At 36.5% G+C, this 14,806-nt stretch overlaps 1 long non-coding RNA gene across 1 annotated transcript; it reads left to right on the top strand.

Annotated features, from left to right (window-relative positions):
• The first annotated feature begins 10,007 nt into the window (after positions 1–10,007).
• Positions 10,008–11,188, top strand: LOC128290216 (uncharacterized). Its single transcript, XR_008279860.1, has 2 exons — positions 10,008–10,088; positions 10,905–11,188. It is a non-coding gene; the product is annotated as an uncharacterized LOC128290216 (long non-coding RNA).
• The last annotated feature ends 3,618 nt before the right edge of the window (positions 11,189–14,806 follow it).

Below are 14,806 nucleotides of genomic sequence, written 5' to 3'. Positions count from 1 at the left end.
GACTCAAAGAGACTTAAATCTGCGATAAAGACGTTGGCTCGAGCTGTTAAAGGATTATGAGCTGGTCTTTGACTATCACCCGGGAAAGGCGAATGTGGTTGCGGATGCCTTGAGTCGTAAATCATTATTAGCTTTACGAGCGATGAACGTGCACTTGTCCGTTCGATCCGACAATGTGTTAGTAGCTGAATTGAAAGCCAAACCATTATTGATACCTCAAATTCGTGAAGCTCAGAAAGTCGACGATGAGCTGGTTGCAAAACGGGCTGAGTGTGTTCCGAAAAAGGAATCGGAGTTTCAAATCGATGATGACGATTGTTTGAGGTTGAGAAATCGTCTGTGTGTTCCAAAGAATTCGGAACATATTTCGATAATTCTAAAAGAAGCCCATTGTAGCCGAATGGCAATCCACTCGGGGAGTACGGAAATGTACAATGATTTGAAACGTCGGTTTTGGTGGCATGGTATGAAACGAGACATCTCCGACGTCGTTTCGAGGTGTTTAATATGTCAACAAGTGAAAGCGGAACATCAAGTGCCTTCAGGATTACTTCAGTCGATCACGATACCCGAGTGGAAATGGGATCGAGTCACAATGGACTTTGTATCCGAACTGCCATTGTCAGCGAGTAAGACAGATGCGATTTGGGTCGTTGTAGATAGATTGACTAAGTCGGCTCACTTTGTCCCCGTACGTACAGATTTTTTGATGGACAAACTAGCCGAATTGTACGTTTCTCGGATTGTGAGATTACACGGGGTGCCTATTTCCATCGTGTCGGATAGAGATCCGAGATTTACCTCGCGATTTTGGAAGAAGTTGCGAGAGGCTCTGGTACGGTTGCATTTCAGACCGCCTTTCACCCCCAAACCGATGGTCAATCCGGCGGATGATTCAGATACTTGAGGATATGTTAAGATGTTGCATCCTCGAGTTCGATGGTTCATGGGAACGGTATTTGCCTTTGATTGAATTCGCTTACAACAATAGTTTTCAATCAAGTATTAAGATGGCACCTTACGAGGCCTTGTACGGGCGTAAATGCCGTACACCATTGTGTTGACGGAGCTCGGTGAAAGCAAAATTTTCGGTGGACTTGATTAAAGATGCTGAATGAAAGTGATAGTGATCCGTGAAAATCAAGATAGCCTCCGATCGTCGAAGTCGCACGCGGATCCAAGCGTAAAGACATCGAGCATCGTGGGAGATAAAGTGTTTCTCAAGGTTTCGCCTTGGAAAAGATACTCAGATTCTACCGTAAGGGCAAGTTGAGCCCGAGGTTCATTGGGCCATATGAGATATCCGAGCGAGTCGGTCCGATTGCATATCGTTTGATTTTGCCCCGAACTTGAAAAGATTCACTATGTCTTTCATGTTTCGATGCTTGACGCTATAGATCCGATCCGTCAGACGTAATTAGTCCATCGAGGTTGAAATTCAATCCGATGTGAGTTATGAAGAAGAACCGATTCGTATCCTAGCTCGTGAAGTGAAGGGGTTGCGAAACAAAAGGGTTCCGTTAGTAAAAGTGTTATGGCTCAAACACGGGATGGAAGAAGCTACTTGGGAACCCAAGAGCCCTATGAAAGAGCGTTACCCAAACCTATTTATCGGTAAGATTTTCGGGGACGAAAATTTCTTAAGTGGGGGAGAGTTGTGACAGCCCAAAATTGACCCTAGTCGGGATGTGGTTTCGGGACCACAAAATCGAGGCATAAAAATAATTTAAAATTTATTTTGATGCCTATGATATGTGTTAATTTGTGTGTGGCATTTTTGATGATTCGATTTAGTGTTATAAAGGTGAATTTCACTAGAAAGGACCTAGTAGTAAACTTTGAAAGTATGATGGGGAAATGTGTGATGACTAGTTAATCATGCATGCAAAAATAAGGATTTGCATGTCAAATTTCCCCAAAAGGAAGCTTAGTGGCCGCCATGACAAGGGTTATGGGCAAAGAAAACATGTTGAAACATGTTTTGTTAATGGATGATGAGGGAAATGATTTAATAATTAAGTTGTGGGAAGAGAAGAGAAAAAAATGTGTGTGAGTGTGGCATTTCCCCCATTGCCGTGTATGTGAAAGAAAAACAAGAAAAAATTTGTTCATCCTTGTTCTTTCCTTCTTGGCCGAAAATACTAAGGAGAAGATAGGAGTTTTGCTTCATGCTTGGCTTGGAAGAGAACTAGAAGGAGATTTGGTCATACTTGCATCAAGATTAAGGTATGTTTGAGGTTGTGTCATGAGATTCATGCTTGTTTTGGTTGCTAACTTGATGTGCATGTTAGCCATGGTTCAAATCCTTGTTATGCCATGAAAATGGTGTTTGGCCAAGGTTGATATTGTGTTAAAGCCATTGCATGCTAAATGTGAAGCTTGTTGATGATGCATGTAATGAAGGATTGACTACTCTTGAAATTTCTTTTTAGATTCTTGAGTAGGACATTGAGTTCTTTGTTTAACCATGACCGAAGTTGAAAGGGGTATGAATGTGATGTATTCGGCCATGATGCATTCATGAGCATGATTTATGCTTGTTACTTGATTGGTAAAAATTTGTGTTTTAGATGGTTGTGAACACCTTGAGAATTAGGCCTTGCACCTATATGTGTGTATATGTTTGCACATGATCTTTTGGTTATGAAGTAAGTGATAAATATGTTTGTTTAAAGAAGAAAATGTTGAAGAATGGTTGTGAAATTGCAAGTACATTCGGCCTAGTACTCATATGATGTGAAAATCTTGGAATTTATTGTTGATTGGTGCAAGTATGACTAAGTATAATCGGCCATATGAGTGCTTGATGCTATATTATAAGTATTGAGCTACAATATGTAAAGCATTAGCTAGTAAAATGTGTGCCATTCATGTGTGGTGTTAAACATGTAATTGGCCTCAACATCAACATGCATAATCGGCCATGAATGAGTGCCTAAGAGGTTGTGTTGTTCGGCCATGAGTAAGCATGTTGAAGGCTTTGTGTATTGAGTCGATTCATGAATTCCGTACTTATGTGACTTTAATGTCTAATGAATATATGTGGGCTAAGTGCCTTGAGTTCTTATTTTCGATACTCAAATGATTGAATCAAATTATTTGTTAAATTAAGCTCAAGAGCAAAGGGGGACCAAATCCGATAAAGGGAAGGAAAAAGTAGTCGAATAGCCATCGGAATCGTTCGACAACATCCGAGGTAAGTTTTCGAGTATCGAAACTTAGATTTTGATTCAATTGAATGAAGTAATAAGCAACCGAAATTGTGCCCTTGTATATGGCCATTGAGCCGAAATGATATTTTTGATTAAGTAAAATGTGCATAAAAGTTTGTTATGAAATTGAAACAAAGATGTGAATGAATGTGCGATTGTGATATCTCGGGCTAAGCCCAAGGCAATTGTGCGAAGCTATGATATCGGGCTAAGCCCAAGGCAATTGTGCGAGTTGTGATATCCGGGTTAAGTCCCGAAGGCGTTTGTGCGGGTTACCATAACCGGGCTATGTCCCGAAGGTGTTTTATATCCGGATAAACTCCGACGGTATGTGATTTGAAATTTATAAGCTGCTGGAAAATTTTCAGTTAATGCACTTGTGAAATTCCCAACAACAAGGTATGTTTTGTGTGTGCTTTGCACACTATGAGTAAGTGCGTATGAATATTCGCTCTAATGATAAATGAGCTATCGGCATTAACTAGGCCGTTATTTGTGTATGAATATAAGAGTTGGGATTGTGAAGTAAGCATGTCTTTGAGAAATTGTGCATATGAATTATTGTTTAGCTACTTGAATGCTATGCTTTGGTTGTGTGTATATTATGGCTCGAAACTTACTAAGCATAAATTGCTTACTCCGTTTCTTTGTTTCTCTGTTTATAGATTTTGCTCGTTAGCGATCGGATTCGGGATCATAGAAGTTGAAGTCAACCACACTATCAAAGCCCTTTTTGGTACTCCTTTAGTTGAGTTTTGGATATGGCATGTATAGGACTACCCTCGGTTGTTTTTAAGTACTTGTGATGTATATGTGTACGGCCATGCGAAAATGGTTCGTAATAGTGGAGTATGGAATTAGACCATTTGTGGTTTGTAATTATATTTGGTTTCATGATGTGATTATGGTTTGAATGAGAGAGTTGGTCACATGATCAGCCATTGGAATGGCTAAATATGATCATATGTGGACCTAAGTATGACTAGACTATAGTTGGTTCATGGGAACTACAATATAGGTAAAGCCTACCTTAAAACAGATGCTGCCAGCTGCAGTGACGTGGATGTGGAAAATCACAAAATTTGTAGGAACGGTGTTAAATAGTGAATAAATTATGTGATCGAACCTTGACGAGTCTATTTTCATATGAAAGTAACGAAACGATCATATGAACAGTATACCGAGAGATATTAAAGTTCTCGTGAGACAGGGCCAGAACGGTTTCTGGGTCCCCTGTCGCGACTTTGAAAATTTGCCATAAATTATCCAGAATGAATTAGAAGTCATGCCTTATATGTGCAGATTCCTTTTTGAGTTTAGTTTCATTAGAAACAAACGGCATCAGTATTGAAACCCTGTACAGAGAGATATTCAAGTTGTAACGCGCGAAGGTCAGTGTAGTCGACCCCTGTAACATGGGTGACTTTAACTAATAAACTGTACCAATTGGCCCCACCAAAAATTCTAGAAAGAAATCCATGGATGGATATATGAGTCTAAATTCAGGGAAAATTTACGGAATCAGTTTCCGACTTGTGAAACTCGAGATATGCTTTTTAAGGCGACAGCGATGCAGTTTTCAGCTTGCCTGGGAATGTCAAATTGGTCGGTGCCATAAGTGGTTTTATTTGTTAACCTCGTGTCCCACAATCGCAACGGTCTCGGTTCGGGTGTTACATGAAATATATATGAGATATGTATATGTGGTAAAGCCGAATGGCTAGTGTGAAATATGAATGAGATATGTATATGTGGTAAAGCCGAATGGCTAATGTGAAATATGAATGAGATATGTATATGTGGTAAAGCCGAATGGCTAATGTGAAATATGTATGAGATATGTATATGTGGTAAAGCCGAATGGCTAGTGTGAAATATGTGTGAGATATGTATATGTGGTAAAGCCGAATGGCTAATGTGAAATATGTATGAGATATGTATATGTGGTAAAGCCGAATGGCTACTGTGAAATATATATGAGATATGTATATATGGTAAAGCCGAATGGCTAGTGTAAAATATGTATGAGATATGTATATGTGGTAAAGCCGAACGGCTAGTGTGAAATATGTAGGAGATGTGTGTATATTGTGGCCGAATGACCAAATGTGAAAGGTGTGTATTATTAGATATTTGATGAGGCAAATGAATTACAAATATGACAGTCGATGTGAATGTTGTAACATGTGATTAAATGTACATGAAACTTGGAAATATATTCAGGGTAAGACCCGATGACTACGTGTGGAGATTATGTCCGGGTAAGACCCGATGACTACGTGTGGAGATTTTGTCCGGGTAAGACCCGATAACTACGTGTGGGGACTATTCGAGCTAAAGGTTTTGCTGAAGATTCGAGTAAAGCATAAGATTATACGACTTCACAATAACAATTGGTAATAAATACGTTCAATGCGTTAAGCTGGTCAGGTATGTATTTTGAGATTATATTTAAGCTTGATTTGGACTAAATCACAAGGTCGTTATGTGATGCATATGTGAGTAAAACAATAAGACTGTTCTATGATTATTGTGCGTTTGGTCAATGTGGAAAGTTAGGTGAAAATATGTAATGTACCTATGTTTATAAGAGATCACTATCAAGTGAGAATTTATCTGCCCATTATATATGATGAGATGGGCATATTCGGTAAAGGGATGGTATGCCCGAAGGAAGAGTGAAATAAAAATACGAACAACTATGTTATAATTTGATTGTTATCTGTTGACACTGCTTAAAACTTACTAAGCATTGTAATGCTTACTCCGTTTACTTTGTTTCCTCTGTTTTATAGATCTCATTTGGAAGCTACAGGCTCGGGGATCGTCAGCAACTAGTCACACTATCACTATCCACTGCTTGTTACTATTATGTTTTGAATTATTTTACGGCATGTAAAGAATAGACCAGTGGCCGAAGAATATTTTGGTTAATGTATATAAGCCATGCGAAAATGGCATCTTTGAATGTGTACTTATAGCAGTTAAATTGTATCCCTGACTGTCTTTAGTATTTACCTAAAGGAACGTTCTAAAAAAAAATATTCAAAATTTTTACTGTTCGGATATGAGTTTCAAGTCCGATAATGCCCCTTTACCTATTCCGGCGACGGATACGGGATAGGGGTGTTATATTTTATTGGTATCAGAGCCAGGTTTAGTTTATTCTAGGACTAACGTAGCACGCGTGAGTCTATTTATACATGCCATAAAGTGATAAAGTGATAGTGTGATGATTTTTGACTACTAAAATGTGTTTGTTGTATTGTAATGAATTTTGATCCCGATCGAGCTGTAGCAAGCTTCTGACTATGAGAATTTGCGATATAACTTCACTTGGATATGCTTAAATCTTTAAGTTGATCAGGTACGTATCATGTACTCGTATTTGAATTTTGATTTGGATTGAATTATAAGGGTATAAGTGATGCAATTTTGAAAGAGTGTTACGACTATAAATGTGATCTTTGTATGTGGCTATGGAACTGAAAGTTGAATGGTCGATAAACATGTTGTGTTTGTATTCAAGTAATGTGAATGATATACTAATGTGTATTGTTATATATGTATATGTACATGAGAATTGAGAGTTATATAGCCGGGCTAAGTCTCGAAGAGCATTCGTGTGGTGTTATATCCGGGCTAAGTCCCGAGGAGCATTTGTGCTGGTGTTATATCCGGGCTAAGTCCCGAAGAGCATTCGTGCTAATGTTATATCCGGGCTAAGTCCCGAAGAGCATTCGTGCTGATGTTATATCCGGGCTAAGTTTCGAAGAGCATTTGTGCTAATGATGTATCCGGGCTAAGTTCCAAAGAGCATTCGTGCTAGTAATGTATCTGGGCTAAGTTCCAAAGAGCATTCGTGCTAGTGATATATCCGGGCTAAACCTCGAAGGCATTCATGCTGGAGTTATGAGGCACTGTGTGTGCAAGTTCTTCAACTGAGCACTATGTGTGCCAGATCAGTAGTTGAGGCACTATGTGTGCGAGTTCTTCAATCGAGCACTATGTGTGCGAGATTGGTAATTGAGGCACTATGTGTGCGAGTTCTTTAATCGAGCGCTATGTGTGCGAAATCAGTCAGTGGGCACTGTGTATGCGAAGTGTGTTTCATGTATGACCTCGTGTGAGACGATGGCATTGATTTGTAATAGTAAGTAAGACCTAAAGAGAAAATTTGTTAAACGGACTAAACACTGGTGAACTAATTAGAGTCGGAGATTATACAACATTGTGCTAAATTGGTAATGAAATAAGTTCGAGACATTAAATTGACAAGGTACGTGATATATATATACATTATGAATATGAGATTCTCGGTATATGCAGTTATATGTGCTATTGTGAATAAACACTATTTTGTTAATCATGTTCAAGAAATTATTTTGACTAAGTTTCGACATTTGAAAGTTGGTAAGAATTTATGATGAATGGTGATAATTTTGGATATTTGAGTTATTCAGGCCTTGTGCCTAGTAGATTTGGGACCGGTGAAGTGTATACTAGGCTAATAGCCTAATTAGTTGATGGCTATCGAGTCTATTTGGACTTTGGGTTAAGTAGGCTAGAACCTGTGTGTGGGGTTCGAGCCTATACCTAGTGGGTTCAAACCGATGAGTAAATTGTGTTATACCTATGTGTGTTATTACCGAAATGAAAAGTAAGTGAGTAAGTGTCAATTTTGTGGATCTCTGTGAATTATTATGATAAAACTAAGAAAGTTTTGTTAGTTAAAGCACTGAAGCGTAAGTTCGGAGTTGAGGAAACTAGGTGGGATCTAGAGAACTCAACGAGAGAAAGTTACCCTATCCTATTTGCCGGTAAGATTTTCGGGGACAAAAATCCATAAAGGGGGGAAGAGTTGTGACACCCCTAATGTGACCCTAGTCAGGAAGTGGTTTCGGGACCACAAAACCGAGTCATAAAAATAATTAACCGTTATATTTGATGCTTATTATATGTATATATGCATGTGTGAAAATTTCATATTTGAATTTTGTTAATTGTAAGTGCATTTTATTAAATAGGACTTATGTGAGAAAGTTTAGAAATGTGCTAGGCAAATGTAAAGTGGCCTATTAATGCATGTGATAAAAATGAAGGGTTTGCATGTCAAATTACCCAAAATTTGAGCTAGTGGTCGGCCATGCTATGGGGTAAAACATATTATAAACATTTTGTGTTAATATGTTGTGGGAAGAATAATAAAATATGAGGGGAGTGGGAGGAGAAACCAAAGTTGTTTCATCCTTGCTCCCCCATTTTGCCGTGACTTGAGGAAGGAAGAAGAAATGAGTTCTCTTGCTTCATGATCGGCTTGGATGAGGATTTGGAAGAGGTAAGTACCTTGAAATTCTTGGAAAATTATGTATAAAGAAGGTGGTTAGTACAAGTTCTAATCATTCCATGGCTTGAGTTTTGATTGTTAGGAGGTTTGATATTCGGCCAAGTAGTTTGAAGCTCTTAGTACATATATTTTTCTTCTTTCTTGAAGGTTGAAATTGGGTTGTTCTTAAGGAGGTGCCGAATGTGGTCATTGAAGGGCCTTGAGGAACAATATGTGTGGCTTGGGTTATAACATTCGGCCATGGTAGAAAATGGAAGAGATAAATGGTTGTTAATTGTGATAGTTTAAGGAAATTGTAAGTAGTTTGAATAAATGAACAATAATAATAATAAATCATCTAGTGCATTGGTGTAGTTCCCGAATTTGAACTAGGAAGTTATTGAGTAATGTGTGTATTTTAAGTGATAGAATAGAGTGAATGCTTGGAATGTGATATGTATGAATTATATGTTAAATTAAGGTTTGCTAAGCTAGCTATTAAGGTGAAGTGCAAATGTTAGTATTTCATTGCTAGTGTATATGTAATATCCTGATTTTGGGCCTAGTCGGAATAGTGGTTTCGTGACCACAAAATCCGAGATATAAATAATTATTTTATGATTATTTTAAGGTCTATGATATGATTGCATGATTGTGTGAAAATTTCGTGAAGAAATTTTATGCATAAAGTGCTTAATTTGAAATTTGGGACTAAATTGAATAAATTGCAAAACTTGTGTTCTAGAAGTATTTTGCATAAAATTGAATTAGATTATTAATTAGAGGTCCTTAAAGAGTAATTTTACCAATTTCTAAGTCTATGGACAAAAATTGGACATGGATGGAATTTTGGAAAGTTTAGTAGTAAGGGCATTTTGGTCATTTAGGGTAAAATGAATTAAAATACAAAATTAAAAGCCAATTTTGCTCATCTTCAACCCCATGGCCGAATATAGAAAGGAGAAACCATGGCTAGGGTTTTCAAGATTCCAAGCTCGATTGTAAGTCCGTTCTAGCCTCGTTTTTAATGATTTTTACGTTTTGGAGTCCCTAGCTCGATTTAGCTTATGCTAGCAATAATTTAACCTAGGGTTTATATTTGGAAAAATACCCATAGGTGAAATTTGTGTATTTTGGTGTTTTATGATAGAATATGAGGTTTTAAATTATGTTAGACAACTTGTGCTACTCGGTTTTAAGTGAAAACGAGCAAAAGGGCTTAATCGGTAAAAATACCTAATAGTCATAAGTACATGTTAGAGTGAGAATTTGATGTTGCCATAGAAGGAAAAATGATCAGCATGTCATAAAACATAAGAAAATAGGCTGAATTTTAATTTACGAGCTTTGGGGCAAAAGTGTAAATATGCAAAAGTTTAGGGCAAAATTGTAATTTTTCCAAAATATGATTTTGGGTCAATTTGAATAATGTGAGTCCTAATTAGACTATATTTTAAATGATAGAGCAAGGAAAACTGAAATTCAGGCTAAAATGGGGAAAATACCAAGTTGTGGACGAAATGGTAAAAATAGCCATTTTCGCATACGAGGTAAGTTCATGTGTAAATAATGTAGCATAATTGTTATTTTTAAGTTATTGATGTTAATTATATGTTATGCTGAATTTTATTATGAAATGTATGCTTTGTGGTTAATTTCAAATAATATGTAAATTATGTGAACTACTTGTTAAATATAATTGTTACCGAGTATTGATTTCGGCATTCTACGGAAGACGGCAAGGATAAGTGTTCGAGGAAAAAGCCCGTTTGAACCTTAGGAATAGATTAGGATACAAGTGACATGTCACTAGGATGGTTGAGCATCTGAACTCGTTGAGTTGAGTCCGAGTTCACTTATGGATGCGAATGTCCGAACTCGTTGAGTTGAGTCCGAGTTCGTGAAATGTAACTAGGCATCCGAGCTCGTTGAGTTGAGTCCGAGTTCACTTATGGATGCGAACGCCCGAGCTCATTGAGTTGAGTCCGAGTTCACTTATGGGCGGGTTACATGGTAGCTTGGCTACATATGTGGCACTTATGTGCAAACTTTCCATGTATCCGAATTATATTCCGATGTGTTCAACGGGTAAAGTTCTACTCAAATGGAGGAATACTCAAGATGAAAGGGACGTATTGGTAAGTGTTGTGAAATGGGTACTTTGAACAGGTATGTACTTAACCCTCGGGTTGAAAAATCGATATAACAACAATATGGTAAGATGATAAATGAAAAGGTGATATGAATGTCTTGGTGATGATTATGCAAATGATGTTTTATGTTTGCTTATATGGTTATGTTACTTGCTATTTGCATGTGAGCTTACTAAGAATTTATGCTTACTCCCTCCTTTTCATTCCTTGTAGTGTTGACAAGCCAGCTCGGAAATCGGAAACGGTCGGAGGCACGCTCACACTATCCGTATACCATCTTGGCATAATGGCTTGTATATTTTGAGTATGGCATGTATAGCATTATAATCATTTTATATGTATGGTCTTATGATATGGTTATTGAGTGGTATGGAAATAGAAATGCTTGGTAATGATTAGCCATTGGAATGGCTAATCATGATCATATTTGGTATTATGTATGTCAAATTGCTAGCTAATCCATGGAAACCATGAAATAGGTAAAATTTACCATAAAATAGATTCAGACAACAGCAGTGACGTGAGTTTGAAAAATCACTAAAAATAGTAGAAATAGAATTAAATAATGAATAAGTTATGGAATCGAAGCTTGATGAGTCTATTTTCATATGGAATAAGCAAAATAGGTATATGAGCTATATTTTATGAGATGTTTAAATTTTTGTGAAACAGGGCCAGAGCGATTTCTGGATCCCCTGTTCTGAATTTGGAAATTCACCATAAATTTTACAAAGATAATTAGAAGTCATGCTTTATATGTACAGATTCCTTATTGAGTCTAGTTTTATTAGAGATAAACGGCATAGTCATTGAAGCTCTGTACAGGGAGATATCTGATTCGTAATACACATAGGTCAGAGTAGTTGAGCCCTGAAACAGGGGAGACTTTAACTAATAAACTGTACTAATTGGCCCTACCAAAAATTCTAGAAAAAAATTAGCAGATATATATATGAGTCTAGTTTCAGGAAAAATTTACGGAATTGGATTTCGAGTTTCGTAACTCGAGATATGATTTTTAAAGCGACTGTGATGCAGTTAGCCAGCTTGTCTGGAAATTTTAAAATGAATTGTATGAGCTGTTTAATTAATGAATTAAGTCCGTTAACACCTCGTGTTCGACTCCGGCAACGGTCTCGGGTACGGGGTGTTACAGTATATATGTGTAATAGCCGAAATGAAGATGCTTTATGTCATGAATAAATGTTGTTTATATGTTTGGGAATTGAGTAAAAATTTGATGTTTAATCACTTAAGGATTCGACATTGTTTAAGATAATTTACTTAAAATGTGATTTTGAATGTTATGAGTATTGGGATGTAAGTATATGTGTGTGCTTGATCATAGGAGTTTGCTATGAAATTTTGTTTGGTTGAGTGATGAATGGCCGAATGAACTATAGGCTAGGGTGGATAAATTTTTGTACATGAGTACTGTGTGTGACTATTGGTTAATGAATATTCGGCATAATTGGGTTTATGAGTAAATGGCATAATATATATATGTGTGAATATGTGGTAGTGCATAAAACAAGAAATCGATTAAATTGGGATGGTCACACATAGGTATATTCGGCTTGTAGTTTTATAAATGTGATATGAGTATTTTGTTTGTAAATGAGTAGTAAATATGTTAAGAATGGTTCTAAAATGTATATGGATGCCGTGTGATTGTGTTTGATTGGGAAGTAAATTGTTTGATTTAGCTCAAGAGCTTAGAGGATCAAAGTCGGATAGGGGAAAAGATGAAGTAAACGAATAGCCGTGGATATCTAGTCGTCGACCACTTCCGAGGTAAGTTCTAAGTGATTAAACGTTGAGTAAATTCAATCATAATAGGACATAATTAGTTGATTTAATAAGATATGATGTGCCCACGATATGTCTTAAACTCAAATGGTAAGTTCATAAGTTTTTGGACTAGGAAATTTAAGAGCAAATTGTAATAATTTGCTTAGGACAGCAGCAGTAACGTGATTTTAGAAAATCACTATAAATTGTTGGTGTGAAATTATAGGCTGAATAAAATTTGTAATCAAAGCTTAATTAGTCTAGTTTCTTATAAAAGAGACCGTGTAAGCAAAGAAATTTCCTATAAGAAGATATTTAAAGTTGTGTGAGATAGTGTCAGAATGACTCCGAAATCCCCTGTTCTGTTTTTAGAAAATCATTATAATTTGTACAAAAATGGTTATAAGATAAACTTTATATGCTTAGACTCCTTAATGAGTCTAGTTCAAATGAAATCAAATAGAACATATTCTGAATACTGTACAATGAGAAATTTGATTCGTAGTGAAGAGTGGTCAGATTAGTCAAACAGTGAAACAGGGGAAACTTTAAGAATAATCTGGTATTGATTGGCCAAACCTAAAATTCTGAAAATTTTATGGATGGAAGATATATGAGTCTATATCCAGGGAAAATTAACGGCAATTGATTTTGAGTTTTGTAGCTCCAGTTATAAATAATTTAGTGACTATTGCTCAGGAAAACAGCTTGTAGTGAATATATGAATTTGTTGTAAACATTGATGAAACTATTTGAGTTGCTTATAAGCTACTGCTGAAATTGATGTACAAGATAAATATATATGTGTGTGGTAAAGCCGAATGGCTAATGTGAAATATGTATGAGATATGTATATGTGGTAAAGCCGAATGGCTAATGTGAAATATGTATGAGATATGTATATGTGGTAAAGCCGAATGGCTAGTGAGAAATATGTATGAGATATGTATATGTGGTAAAGCCGAATGGCTAATGTGAAATATGTATGAGATATGTATATGTTGTAAAGCCGAATGGCTACTGTGAAATATATATGAGATATGTATATGTTGTAAAGCCGAATGGATAGTGTGAAATATGAATGAGATATGTATATGTGGTAAAGCCGAATGGCTAATGTGAAATATGTATGAGATATGTATATGTGGTAAAGCCGAATGGCTAGTGTGAAATATGTATGAGATATGTATATGTGGTAAAGCCGAATGGCTAGTGTGAAATATGTATGAGATATGTATATGTGGTAAAGCCGAATGGCTAGTGTGAAATATGTATGAGATATGTATATGTGGTAAAGCCGAATGGCTAGTGTGAAATATGTATGTGATATGTATATGTGGTAAAGCCGAATGGCTAATGTGAAATATGTATGAGATATGTATATGTGGTAAAGCCGAATGGCTAATGTGAAATATATATGAGATATGTATATGTGGTAAAGCCGAATGGCTAGTGTGAAATATGAATGAGATATGTATATTTGGTAAAGCCCAATGGCTAATGTGAAATATGAATGAGATATGTGTATGTGGTAAAGCCGAATGGCTAATGTTAAATATGTATGAGATATGAATATGTGGTAAAGCCGAATGGCTAATGTGAAATATGTATGAGATATGTATATGTGGTAAAGCCGAATGGCTAGTGTGAAATATGTATGAGATAAAGCCGAATGGCTAATGTGAAATATGTATGAGATATTTATATGTGGTAAAGCCGAATGGCTAATGTGAAATATATATGAGTTATGTATATGTGGTAAAGCCAAATGGCGAGTGTGAAATATGTATGAGATATGTATATGTGGTAAATCCAAATGGCTAATGTGAAATATGTAGGAGATGTGTGTATATTGTGGCCGAATGACCAAATGTGAAAGGTGTGTATTATTAGATATTTGATGAGGCAAATGAATTACAAATATGACAGTCGATGTGAATGTTGTAACATGTGATTAAATGTACATGAAACTTGGAAATATATTCCAGGTAAGACCCGATGACTACGTGTGGAGATTATGTCCGGGTAAGACCCGATGACTACGTGTGGAGGTTTTGTCCGGGTAAGACCCGATAACTACGTGTGGGGACTATTCGAGATAAAGGTTTCGCTTAAGATTCGAGTAAAGCATAAGATTATACGACTTCACAGTAACAATTGGTAATAAATATGTTCAATGCGTTAAGCTGGTAAGGTATGTATTTTGAGATTATATTTAAGCTTGATTTGGACTAAATCACAAGGTCGTTATGTGATGCATATGTGAGTAAAACAATAAGACTGTTCTATGATTATTGTGCGTTTGGTCAATGTGGAAAGTTAGG

Source organism: Gossypium arboreum, chromosome 3 (genome assembly GCF_025698485.1).
Source record: "Gossypium arboreum isolate Shixiya-1 chromosome 3, ASM2569848v2, whole genome shotgun sequence".
Taxonomy (NCBI): domain Eukaryota; kingdom Viridiplantae; phylum Streptophyta; class Magnoliopsida; order Malvales; family Malvaceae; genus Gossypium; species Gossypium arboreum.
This window is presented reverse-complemented; position numbering and strand designations above follow the sequence as displayed.